The following is a 12,891-nucleotide window of genomic DNA, read 5'->3' as shown; positions in this document are numbered from 1 at the left end:
ATCCAGCTGGCTTGTTCCTATGTTCTTATGTTCTAACCTTTTCGACGTCACGGTACTCTTGACCTCACTCTTCATATTTCACGGCACCCCTGCCATCCTCCCCCCACCTTCCCCTCCCAATTCCCCTGCTTGCCACCCCCCTCCACACCTTCCCCTCCCAGGGTGAAGGGAAGCACAAGGGGTGGGGGTGGGTGGGAAGTGGCTGCTGACCTTGTGGCAGGCCCTGCCACCTGGGCCAGCTCCATATCCTTGCTGGTGCCGGTGGGAGACACTACAAAACTGAGGGGGGCCAGTAGCATTGCCGCGGTACCCCTGGGACATGCTCACAGCACCCCAGGGTACCATGGAACCCTGGTTGGGAATCGCTGGTGTAGACAGTACTGACCCTAATAGGCCAGTGGTCTGATTCAATAATATATGTGAGCTTCTTGTGAGTTGGGTTTTCTCAGCAACAACAAAAAAGCTGGGTCATTTCACATCCTTTTTTTATGTATAGTCCTGAAAACCCATGAGCTTTCTGATAAGTAAAATAATAACATTCCAACAAGGAGGATTTAGGTCATTATTAATTATTTCATAGGAGTCTCATGGTGCACAGTGGTAAGCTGCAGTACTGCAGTTAAACGATCTGCTCACAAACCTGAGTTCGATCCCAATGGAAGTCAGTTTCAGGTAGCAGGTTCAAGGTAGATTCATCCTTCCATCCTTCCGAGGTAGATAAAATGAGCACCCAGCTTGCTATAGCTAAAGTGTGAACGACTGGGACAGGTGCAAACCACCCCTTCAAACAGGGGTGGCCAACTCCGGCGCTTCATATGTCCATGGACTTCAATTCCCATCAGGCCCTGCTGGCATGGACTTATGAAGCGCCAGAGTTGGACACTCCTGCTTAAAACATAGTCTGCCTAGTAAATGTCATGATATGACACACACACACCCTCCCCATGGGTCTGTAATGACCTGGTGCTTGCCCATCTTTAATTTCTAATTATTTTATGTTGTTTTTAAAAATGCATTGTTTAGAGCCTAAAAGTGCAGTTGTGCCTTTTGATAGTAATAAATGGTCTATGGATCTTCATTGCATGTTCAGAATGCGAGTTTATTGTCTCTGTTTTTAATGAGTTTTAGAAGTCGGGGGGCTGCTTAGGGTTAACAGCAAACCATGAAAGGAATATGTTTTTGCAGGCTGGCTCTCTACATATTTTCTTTTTACTTTCTCTTCAAGTGGAAATGTCAGTGTTATGTAATAATCTGTCAGACTGATTATAGGCCTATGGTGTAATACTCTTTTGGAAGGGGGGATGTGATACAGTGAGTTTAATCAGGGCCAGCATCTCTGTCTGGTAAAACTCTCCTTCTAATAAGGCAACATTTTCATTATCCTGGAAAATGTAATTTGTACTTTCCGGAACACTGGAATAATTCCGACTTAGGGCTCACTCAGACAGCTGTTTCTATGCAAAACTTTTTATTTGCATGCTTATTTATTTGCATATCGCAAATAGTTTATCTGCGTGTAGATGTGCATTTTATTCCAGTTGTATTGATGAGAGCCTGTGCATATGAGGTACTTGGAGAACATCTCTGAAGACGAGATTACATGTGAAATATGCATCCAACTGTTGCGTCACCTGACATTTTAAACACAAAAATCAAAAGCACTGCTGGCTGTTACCCATTCTTGCCCTGCTCTGGCACGAAAAGTCGCACCAGAAGTGCTCTCACTTTCCCTGCAGAAAGAGAGAAGCAAGCACGTGGCAAGAGGAAGCACATCACGACAAGAAATCTTTCTCTGACCTGCGTCCTGTCGGCGCATTGCAAACAGGAAGTGCGTCAGGACCAGATTTCTTGCCCTGACGTGCTTCCAGCCCCCCCCCCCCCCCCAGCGCCAGAGCACCAGTGGATAATTGGCCAAGCGGCTTACAAATGTTTTCCCTTCCTCTCCCCACAACAGGCATCTTGTGAAATCCAAATTGTCCAATATGGTATATTGTTTTGCTCTCTATGGATTGTTTCTCCAATCAGGATGATGCGCCATTTGTATCTACAGGGCAGATGAGTTGACAATGTCAATTTCTGTTGGAAAATGAGAGCAAAATGCTTCTTAAAAGATAGAATCAGAAGAAGAAGAGTTGGTTTGTATATCTTGATTTTCTCCTTATGTAAAGAGCCTCAAAGTGGCTTACAAACTTGTTGTCTTTCTCTCCCCACAACAGACACCTTGTGAGGTAGGTGGGGCTGAGAGAGGTCTGAAGAACTGTGACTAGCCTGAGGTCACCCAGCAGGCTTCATGTGTAAGAGTGGGGAGATCTTGTTCACCAGATTAGAGTCATCTTATGTGGAGGAGAGAGGAATCAAATCTTGTTTTCCAGATTAGAGTTTACCACTACATCACACTGATGTAGACTTTGAGCAGGTCTAGTAAAGACTTTCAGCAAGTCTAGTACAAAAGTGCAGACTGCTGTTTGCATTTCTACTGCTCAGCGTGTTTGGTAGGGATCTTTACAGGTTCCCTGCAGGAGCTTTTGTACAGCAGCAGTACCCCCACCACCACTGGTGTAGTGCTGGACAGACACTCTCCAATTCCCACAAACTCTGGATGTGGTTCTTGTACTCCTTGTCGCCCTTTGCACAGAAGGTAAAGAGAGGAAATCCCACAATGAGTCCAAAAGCATTGCATTCCTCTGCGGGTTCACAACCCATTTCTACAGGTATTATTCTATCACAACAGAATGGGGGCATTTTATTCCAATAGAAATAGCAATAGCTTAAGAAGAAGTTTTATCTACATTTGTCGTCTTTCGCAGATTTTTGGTAGGGAGAGTGAATGCTAGTTTGTATACTAGATTTGAGTCAATGGCTTTTAAGTTAGTCCTTGTTGGAGACACAACGTTGCACCGTTTAGTTGTAGGTGGGATATAGTACGCTGTTTCCCCGAAAATAAGACATCCCCTGAAAATAAGATTTAGTAGAGGTTTTGCTAAAGTGCTAAATATAAAGCATCCCCCGAAAGTAAGACGTAGCAAAGTTTTTGTTTGGAAACATGCCCGTCAAACAGAACACCAGAGCATGCAGCTGTGGAGCGGAAAAATAAGGCACCCCCTAAAAATAAGACATAGCGCATTTTTGGGAGCAAAAATTAATATAAGACACCGTATTATTTTCGGGGAAACACGGTAAGCCTTGTATCTGACAAAGGGAGCACTGACTCTGGAAAGCTTATAGCTCACAAGTCTTGTTAGTGTCTTCAGTTGTACTGGACTTGGATCTAGGTGTTGTAATGCAGGCCAAAATGGTTACCCTTTGAAACAAGCCTTTTGAATTACCTGTTTTATGAACATAAAAACGGGAAAATACAGAGTGGTTCCCAAGGCATGCTGAGAAAATCTAGAGGCAGAGTGATCGTGATGGTTGATACCTACTTGGAGACCAAATTGTGGGAGTAATATTGGAGGAAAATGAGGACATGCTTCTCAGACGCGCCGATTGCACTCTCTTTTCCCGCTATCAAAGGGGAAAGTTCTACAGCGTTTAACTTGTCTCCCTACCTGTGCTTACAACGTGCAGAAGATCCTATTAAACCAGGAAATTGCAGCAGATGAAAGCTGAGCCACAATGAAGGAAGGAATTTCACTCTGCACAAGAGTATACTTTGGAAATGGGAAGAGAGGAATGATGATTCCCTTGCTCTGAAAGCTGCCATATGTTCATAGCTATGAACACCATTATGAGAAAAAGGCACATGAGTGGTCCACTGGGTATTTTGGTCATGCCTCCTTTTCATCTTTTTTGTTACCCCTACACACTCAGACTTCAAATTAAGGCACATCCTCAGTATTCCCTTACAAACCATCACCAATCTGTTGTACTGGAGTTGGCTGGCAACTGTTGAAATCAAGGTGCCCAACATGGTGACTGTGGGCATCGTGTCGCCTGCTGACATCTTTTCTTGCTTCCGCCAAATGTTTCTTTGAAGTGTTTGGGGCCAGGTAGGGCTTTTGCTCAGCAAGGCTTCTAATTGACTACTGGAGATTTGACTGGCTGTGCAGATTTTTAAAACATGGCTTTGGCAGCAACTGCCACAAAATAGCTTCCGTGGGAAGCAGAGCCTGCCTCAAACTAATTGCAACAGCTTAACTTCAGATACGCAAGATACTTGGTGCTGTGCGCACAATGCCTTGTCGCAATTCCAGATGTGCCCTCGGTCAAAAAAGGTTGGGGAAGCCTGGTTTAAGTGTTTCGGTGAGGAAAACAACTTCTGTTGTCTTCTCATGGGCCTACTTTTTGCACATGAATACCTGGATGACACAAGATGTCTACTTGCCATGGGCAAAATCATACAGAAAGATTTAGAAGAGTTGAAGGGAAGAGTTGAATTTATACCCCCTCTTTCTCTTCTGTAGAGAGACTCAAAGGGGCTTACAAACTCCTTTCCCTTCCCCCCTCACAACAAACACCCTGTGGGGGGGGGGAGCTGAGAGAGGTCTGAAGAACTGTGACTAGCCCAAGCTGGCATGTGTGGGAGTGCACAGGCTAACCAGTTAAGCCTCCACAGCTCAGGCGGCAGAGCGGGGAATCAAACCCGGTTCCTCTGGATTAGAGTGCACCTGCTCTTAACCACTACGCCACTGCTGCTTTGTTATAAATGTCTACCTCTATTCTCCTAGTCCTGTTTGTTCGTTGCCTCTCCCTTTTCTCTTATTTAAATCGTTGTTGCTAGAGATGTCACTGAACGTAAAATGTTTAGCTTAGAAGAGACTGTCAGTGACAGCTCCTTGCAGATCCTCATCAAGCTACATCAGTGGTTCCCAACCTGGGGTTCCCAGGGGTATGCGTCAGAGCATTTTGGGATATGTGAAGAAAATTACATAAGAGGTTTGTTAATATGGGGGTACAATGTTAGGGAAATGGGTTGCCGAGGTGTACATAAGTGAAAAAAGGTTGGGAACCACTGAGCTAGACTGACCATTTTACTAGTGTGGGACCTTATCAGTAGACAATATGTAATCATATTTTTTTATTGAGTAGGAGTCCATTTCCATGTCCATAAAAACTGAGTACAATATTGTGATAGACAGATTAGGTTTTGCCCCTTCCTAAGAATGACTGATGGGAACTGACAAAATATTAGTGAGAGACATTTGGAAAACAGAAGAAGAAGAAGAGTTTGGATTTATATCCCCCCTTTCTCTCCTGCAGGAGACTCAAAGGGGCTTACAATCTCCTTGCCCTTCCCCCCTCACAACAAACACCCTGTGATGTAGGTGGGGCTGAGAGAGCTCCAAGAAGCTGTGACTAGCCCAAGGTCACCCAGCTGGCGTGTGTGGGAGTGTACAGGCTAATCTGAATTCCCCAGATAAGCCTCCACAGCTCAGGCGGCAGAGCGGGGAATCAAACCCGGTTCCTCCAGATTAGATACACGAGCTCTTAACCTCTTACGCCACAGCAGTTAAGGGAGTTGATGAGCTAGAGAGGGAGGGGGATGTCCTAGTGAAGCTGGGGTGAAGAGCGGCTTTGAGCTAACTTAGATAGAAAAAAGTGAATTTGTTACAATTTGTAATGGAAGATCCCAAATGCTGGAAAGGGGAAACAGTTCAAAAGTTCAGCAGAAAAGAAGCATATCTTTTACCTTACATTGAAACCAAGATAAAAGTTAACTCCTTGTTCGCTTAGCAGCTTCTGCCTCAGGGAAAGAACCATGCAAGCATACAAATTAAGATCTTGGTCTGTATATGTTTTAGGATATGAATAAATGGTGGCACTGTGAAAATGGGAGAGTGTGAGTCCCAACCCCAATAAACCTGTGAAATGTTGGAGTGATGGCCTGTTACTAAAGGGGGTGGACTGCCCTGTCTACTGAAATCTCTGTGAGTGAGAGAAAGGATCTTAGAGGGAAAATAGTAATGGTTCTCTAGAGGTTTTAAAAGAGACAAGGAGGGTAGTGATGTGTGATGACCTGACCTACTTGTAATCCTGAACTTGAGCGACTGAGAGGTTTTAAGGAGGGTGGTAGGTATTCTTTATCAGTGGGGAAGGGGCATCGCAGATGAATATGCACTTCTATTCCAGATAGTGACAAAGAAGCTATGTGGACGTATCATACAGTTATAATAGTTACCATTAAATCCAGTTATAGTTGAAATGTAGCATACTCAGAGATACATCTCCATCATTAATCTTGCGCACCCATTTCTGCAGGGGTTTGCTCATTCAGCTTATGGCATTTTGTTTTCCTGATAAAAAGTAGATCGGACAGAATGAGACCAGTGGTTGGTTTGGGGTAATTGTCTGCCCAACCGGGATTACAATATCTGTGCTGGGAATCAAACCTGGCCAAATCGTGGCGGCTTCCCTATATTGAAATAATGACTATGAAAACAGATTTTTATTGAAATCAGTAGGATTTAGTAGCAAATGTATTTAGGACACCATCTAACAGTATTTTTGTTTTGAAATAATATGACTTGATGTGTGATTGAGAATAAGTGTCTCTTCAGCTTCGCCTAACAGAAATACTTTCTGTGTGTTCTCACCAATGCAGCTGCGGCGCAATGGAATTATTGCTTTGCAAGTTTCTGATATATAATTCTCTAGGGCTGGCAAACTGGGAACAGCAGCTAGTTTCTTTGGTGTTGGGAGCTACAGTGAAAGGAGCAGGCAATACTCTGTTTATGGTGTCCTCGTGCACACATGTGTCCCTTTTTTGGACAGCAGCCATGGAAAAGGAGTCTTTGTAAGAAGCTAGAATTTGGAAGGCTGCCTAGAGCTTTGTAATAACAGAGAAATTGCAGGAATGCGAGTTAATTATGTAGATTATTAGTAAAACACATAGGCTGTGAAGAAGTTAGCTTTTGTTTATAGATTTTGAGGACTTTGTGTTCTTTGCACGCCCCCCACCCCAGCTTTGATTTATGAGCCATTCACTTGAAATTGTAAAAAAAACCCAGCAAATTCAGTGGAGGGGGGACAAGAAGTTGCTTACAAATGTAAAGTTTGCTGTATTGATTCTTGTGTGTCACTATAGACCAGGTTTTCATTTAAAAAATAACAGGAATTAAAGGGTTTGATCCAACCTGGGCGTTCACTTAATCTCACCCAATTTCCTTCCATACTACATCTTCCCATCCCACATGGTTTTTTCAAATTCAGCTGCCATGATACTCTGCATAGCCTTTTGGTGATCGAAGATGATTCCTCCTTTTTTATCAGCCAAGAACCTGGTTGGATTCAGCCCAAACAGTTTTCAAATATCAGTGGAATTATTGTACTTTTACATTTTGTACTTTTACATAGTTGTCAGTTTCACGTAAACAATTAACTGGGGTCAGTTTCTGCCTAGGATAATTGTGTAGAGGCAGAGCAGCAGTGGCCTAGTAGTTAAGAGCAGGAGTACTCTAATCTGAAGGAACCGGGTTTGATTCCCTGCTCTGGAGGCTTATCTGGGGAATTCAGATTGGCCTGTGCACTCCAACACACGCCAGCTGGGTGATCTTAGGCTAGTCACCGGTCTTCTGAGTCCCCATGCAAAGCTCCTATCTTGGAACATTGCAGGATGGGGGAATAAAATTACTAACACCTGTTTCTGCAACTACCTAAAAAAAAATCTCAGTTCTTCGGAGCTCTCTCAGCCCCACCCACCTCACAGGGTGTTTGTTGTGGGGAGGGGGGGAGGAGATTGTAAGCCACTTTGAGTCTCCTTACAGGAGAGAAGGGGGGGTATAAATCCTAAGTCCTCCTCCTCTTCTTTTTTTGTACCTATTCTTGTTTGGACAGCTGAGAAACTGGTATCCTTTCCTCAGCCTCTGATCTACCCAATTTCAGAGACCTCTTGAGTTGGCAGATGCGCTTATCTTTTTTGTCATCTGTATTTTTACAATTACTGTGTTTGAGCATTCAATCGTTTAGAAACCCTCTGATCAATTAAAAAGATATACCCAATTAACTGGGATAGAAGATTTTTTGAAGATTTTATTCTAACTTTCTTGTGGAAGAATTGCCATGCAGTTTCCTTCCGCATAGAGGCAAAGCGCCTTCTAAAATGATCCCTTCTTCTTCAGATAAAGCATTTTCCCCTTCAAAATGCATTATATTAATATGCTAATTTATGCAGATTTAATTGACCTATCAAAAAGCCATACAGTTAATCAACTAAGATTTCTTTAGTAGGGTAAGAAATGCAACATTTTTCTTTTGCCCCACTACAAAGATTTATATTTTATATAAATGCACACATGCAGTTACTTTTCCAGCTATATGTACAGCATCAAAAAGAAATGGCTCTACAGATTTGTTTTATAGAGCTCCCTTTATTATTCAATTTGCAAAAATATAGGTGTCTGCCATCTGCTGCCCATTCATTTCATACAGATTTTATGATAGGGTGGAAGATTTAGTGATACTGTATGCTTGTGATTGATGCTGTTCTATATGGCAGTTTTGCTGCTGTTGAAATAGTACAGCTTATTCGTTCTGTAATGCATGCCCTTTACCCTAAGTTTAAATTGCTTCAGAATAGAATGGTGTAATTTGCTCATGTTATGTAGCCAGCAGAGGGTATATTGTAATCAACCTGGGTTCTCCTGCTGATTCAGAACGAGCAATGTCACAAGAGCTAAGATGACATACTATCCAGGACTGCCCTTCAGTTAAAAAAATCTGTCTAAAGATCTTTTTACTGGCATTCTGTTGTGCTGGCAACAGAAGGACGAGCACTTCCCAAAGTGTCTCCTGCGGCCCTCCTGAGAGCGGAGCTTGTTCTCCCTTCGTTTAGAGTCCACGCACATCTCGCAATATTAAGATTTTGGAAGAGAAATAAAGCTTCAGACACATTATTTCAGCCACCAGTACTTTAAATTCGTAATACAGACAGATAGATCCTGATCTGATTTTTTGTTTTTTTTGGTTCTATTCTCTCACGCTCTACCCAGATGACTTAACTTTCAAAAGACAGTGGTGATGGTACTGACTGGGTCCACCATGAAGATGCAATTATCGATAGTTCTATAATTTCCCAGTCAAAATTTGTTCCGTGGTTTAAAACCATCAAAAAAGACAATTCTAGAGCATTGTATCTGGTAAACATCTCTGCATGTTGGTGTTTACATCTAGGAAGTTCCAAACAATGTCATTGGTTGTCTTTACTGGGTGATATCCTCAAATTCCACTATCTCAGCATCTTTGTATAGGCACGAATCCAGTTGTCAAAAATCTCCCTCGTTATGTTATAGATTGTCAACTTTATGCAGAGCTAGGAACGAATTTATTGTTAAGATAATCCCAGGTAATTTTGCTTCAGTTGTCGATAAATTGATATATCTGCCATCTGATATTGACCCTTATGTGTCCCATAGAGTATCTCTGTTTCCACTGGAAGAAGGAAGAATAGAGCCAAAGAGTCTATAAAGAAAGAACCTATTCTAATTTTTTTTATTAATGAAGGATTGTATTTTAACATTTAAGAACATAAGAAAGAGCCTGGTGGATCAGACCAGAGTCCATCTAGTCCAGCACTCTGCTACTCGCAATGGCCCACCAGATGCCTTTGGGAGCTCACATGCAGGATGTGAAAGCAATGGCCTTCTGCTGCTGCTGCTGCTCCCATGCACCTGGTCTGCTAAGGCATTTGCAATCTGAGATCAAGGAGGATCAAGATTGGTAGCCATAGATCAACTTCTCCTCCATAAATCTGTCCAAGCCCTTTTTAAAACTATCCAGGTTAGTGGCCATCACCACCTCCTGTGGCAGCATATTCCAAACACCAATCACACGTTGCGTGAAGAAATGTTTCCTTTTATTATTCTTAATTCCTCCCCCCCTCCCCAGCATTTTCAATGTATGCCTCCTGGTTTTAGTATTGTGAGAAAGAGAGAAAAATTTCTCTCTGTCAACATTTTCTACCCCATGCATAATTTTAAAGACGTCAATCATATCCCCCCTCAGATGTCTCCTCTCCTCATAAGGAAGGAACTCCAATCCCTCAATCATCCTCGTTGCCCTTCTCTGCACTTTTTCTATCTCTTCAATATTATTTTTGAGATGTGGCGACCAGAACTGAACACAGTACTCCAAGTGCGGACGCACCACTGCTTTATATAAGGGCATGACAATCTTTGCAGTTTTATTCTCAATTCCTTTCCTAATTATCCCCAGCATAGAATTTGCCTTTTTCACAGCTGCCAAGCATTGAGTTGACATTCCCATGGAACTATCAACTAAGATGCCCAAATCCCTTTCCTGGTCTGTGACTGATGTATGTGAAATTTGGATTTTTTGCCCCTATGTGCATCACTTTACATTTTGCAACATTGAACTGCATTTGCCATTTCTTAGCCCACTCACCTAATTTATAAAGGGCCACTTGGAGCTCTTCGCAATCCTTTGCAGTTCTCACCACCTTACATAATTTGGTATCATCTGCAAACTTGGCCCCCATACTACCTACCCCTACTTCCAGGTCATTTATGAATAGGTTAAAGAGCAGTGGTCCCAAAATATATGTTTCAGTGTTAATTCTTGCTCCCCCCCCCCCTCTCCTTTTTTTCTGTTTCACATTCTGAGGGCTTTGGATAAATAGAATAATGCTTTTACTTACTTTACTTGTTATTAGGATGCCTAATGTGACTACCCCTCCGTACCCCAGACCTGCTGATGACTACCATAGCACATCCCTGGACCAAGATCCTCCCTCCCTCCCCTCACATCCCCCAGATCCAAACTAAACAATGGAAGAAAAGAAATGACATGACATTAGTGTGAATAACCTAACAGCTTTTTCTACATGTACAGCTTACCACAGATTTTTCCAGTGGTCAAACCTTGAGTCTTGGAAACGTTTTCTGTGAAATCATTCCTCACTCCTCCCGCCCCCACTATTGTTTTTCCCTTTGTCTTTTTAGTTGCATTTACTCCACTCTATTGCTGAAAAGAAGAAGAAGAGTTTGGATTTATATCCCCCCCTTTCTCTCCTGTAAAGAGGCTCAAAGGGGCTGACAATCTCCTTTCCCTTCCCCCCTCACAACAAACACCCTGTGAGGTAGGGGGGGGGCTGAAAGAGCTCCGAAGAGCTGTTACTTGCCCAAGGTTGGCATGTGTTGGAGTGCACAGTCTAATCCAGTTCCCCAGATCAGCCTCCACAGCTCAAGTGGCTGAGTGGGGAATCAAACCCAGTTCTCCAGATTAGAGTGCATCTGCTCTTAACCGCTACACTGCTGCTCCCAGAAGTATTCCTAATAGTGGAGGAATGCAATCTGTGATGACAAAGAACAACACGCCTCCTTTTTCCCCCTTTTGTGATGGCACTCTAGCGTTACTGCACGGTTAAACTGAAGCGATGAATTTTAAAAAGTATCTCAGCCTCCATTTTCTACCATCGAGAACTATCCACCCAAAACGGAAGTTTAAAAAAACCCTACTGGAGCAGGCAAAATTACAGGAAGGAATTGAAACAAGGGGGCTTTCCCCACTTACCTTCTGCTGCGCGCTACTCCGGGAAAGTAGCGCAGGGTCCAGCGGCGCTCCCCACTTGCAAGGGCGGCAACCACGCAGCCACCCCGACACTGCCGCTCTTGCACCACCTCAGCATGCGTCATTCCTGGCGCTGAAGAAACGGCACCTTTTGATGACCCCGCGCAGAGCGCAGGGTTGTGGGGAACCCCGAGAGCGCGCCAGGAATGACGCGCACTGAGGGGGCGCAAGAGCGGCACTCAGCAGAAGGTGAGTGGGGAAAGCCCCAAGTAGTCCATTTCTTACCCCTGAAACATTTTTCAGTCAAATTAGAGATGCAGTAATGCACAGTTTTTACTGTGGCAGTCCCTCGTCAATTTCACTCACTCCTCACTGTGAACATGGTGTATCTTCGCCTTAATGTTACACTGCTAGTTTGATATGAAACAAATTTGATCCAGTGGTCTGGTTTCTTTCCTCTGCCTCATCATTCCATGACTATTTGATACGACAAAGAGGGAAAAAATTGAAATTCCTCTCGAAAATGGAAGATGAGGAAGAGAAGAAAATGGCTGAAAGGGAGGTTGGTCCACTACATGGGAGCATAGATAAGGACCATCTGTTAGGTGGGGCAGAGAAATGAAGATTGTTTCAACATGATTGCATGCTCGGAAATGGATAGGAAAAAAATTATAGTGGTAAAAGTGCTCAAAAAACAACAGAGGAAAAATGAAGGGAAAATGTTTGCAGAACCAAATGAGGGAAAGTGTGGAATTCAAAGAAAGAGTGCCATTTTGTGGCCTGATTTGTTGTAAATAACTTGTGCAGGAGAGAGTCTAATGACTTTCGGGGGGGAAAAGTAAATGACCAGGTTTGCAAAGAATGTATTTTTCTTATTTCTGATTGGCACAGTGCACATGCAATAGGGTATGTTGGAAAAAAAACCCCACATTTCAAAGGACCACCAAGTAACAAGGCTGAACAGGTGAAAAAAAAACACATTTAAGGGGAAGGACAGGTTTATAATGCTCAGATGTTACTGTTTTAGTTCCGGTTGCCATTTGAACTCTCCTAGTGCTTTGGACACTACTTATGAACTCTACAGTTCCAGTTGCCAAGGCAATGGCAGCAGCATCTCTAAGGTTTCCCCAGTTGGTCTACTGCCTTGTCCTCCTTCCACAAGCTCCGGTACCCCCTTTGCCAACCTACTGTACGGGGGAGGGGGGATGCCCTAACATGACCAGAGGGTAAGGAAGGTCCATATTCCTAACACCTGAGCAAGTGCACAAGGCCCAATGCCAGAAATGTTTTCTAAAGGGTAGACATGACTCAGCTGCAGGAATCAGCTTTCTAAGAGAGTACAAAGTGGGCACATTTATCAGACTGTAATCTTGTTCTTTTTCTAATGACTTCAGGGCAACTTATATGATTCTCCTGTGCTCCATTTTG

The 12,891-nt window shown here is 43.3% G+C and overlaps 1 protein-coding gene across 2 annotated transcripts in view; it reads left to right on the top strand.

Annotated features, from left to right (window-relative positions):
* VWC2 (von Willebrand factor C domain containing 2) overlaps positions 1-12,891 on the top strand; it is a 92,066-nt gene that overhangs the window by 5,079 nt on the left and 74,096 nt on the right. The gene's annotated exons all lie outside the window — the stretch shown is intronic.

Source organism: Sphaerodactylus townsendi, linkage group LG11 (genome assembly GCF_021028975.2).
Source record: "Sphaerodactylus townsendi isolate TG3544 linkage group LG11, MPM_Stown_v2.3, whole genome shotgun sequence".
Taxonomy (NCBI): Eukaryota; Metazoa; Chordata; class Lepidosauria; order Squamata; family Sphaerodactylidae; genus Sphaerodactylus; species Sphaerodactylus townsendi.
The sequence above is the reverse complement of the archived record's forward strand: the minus strand, read 5'-3'. Positions and strand labels throughout refer to the sequence as shown.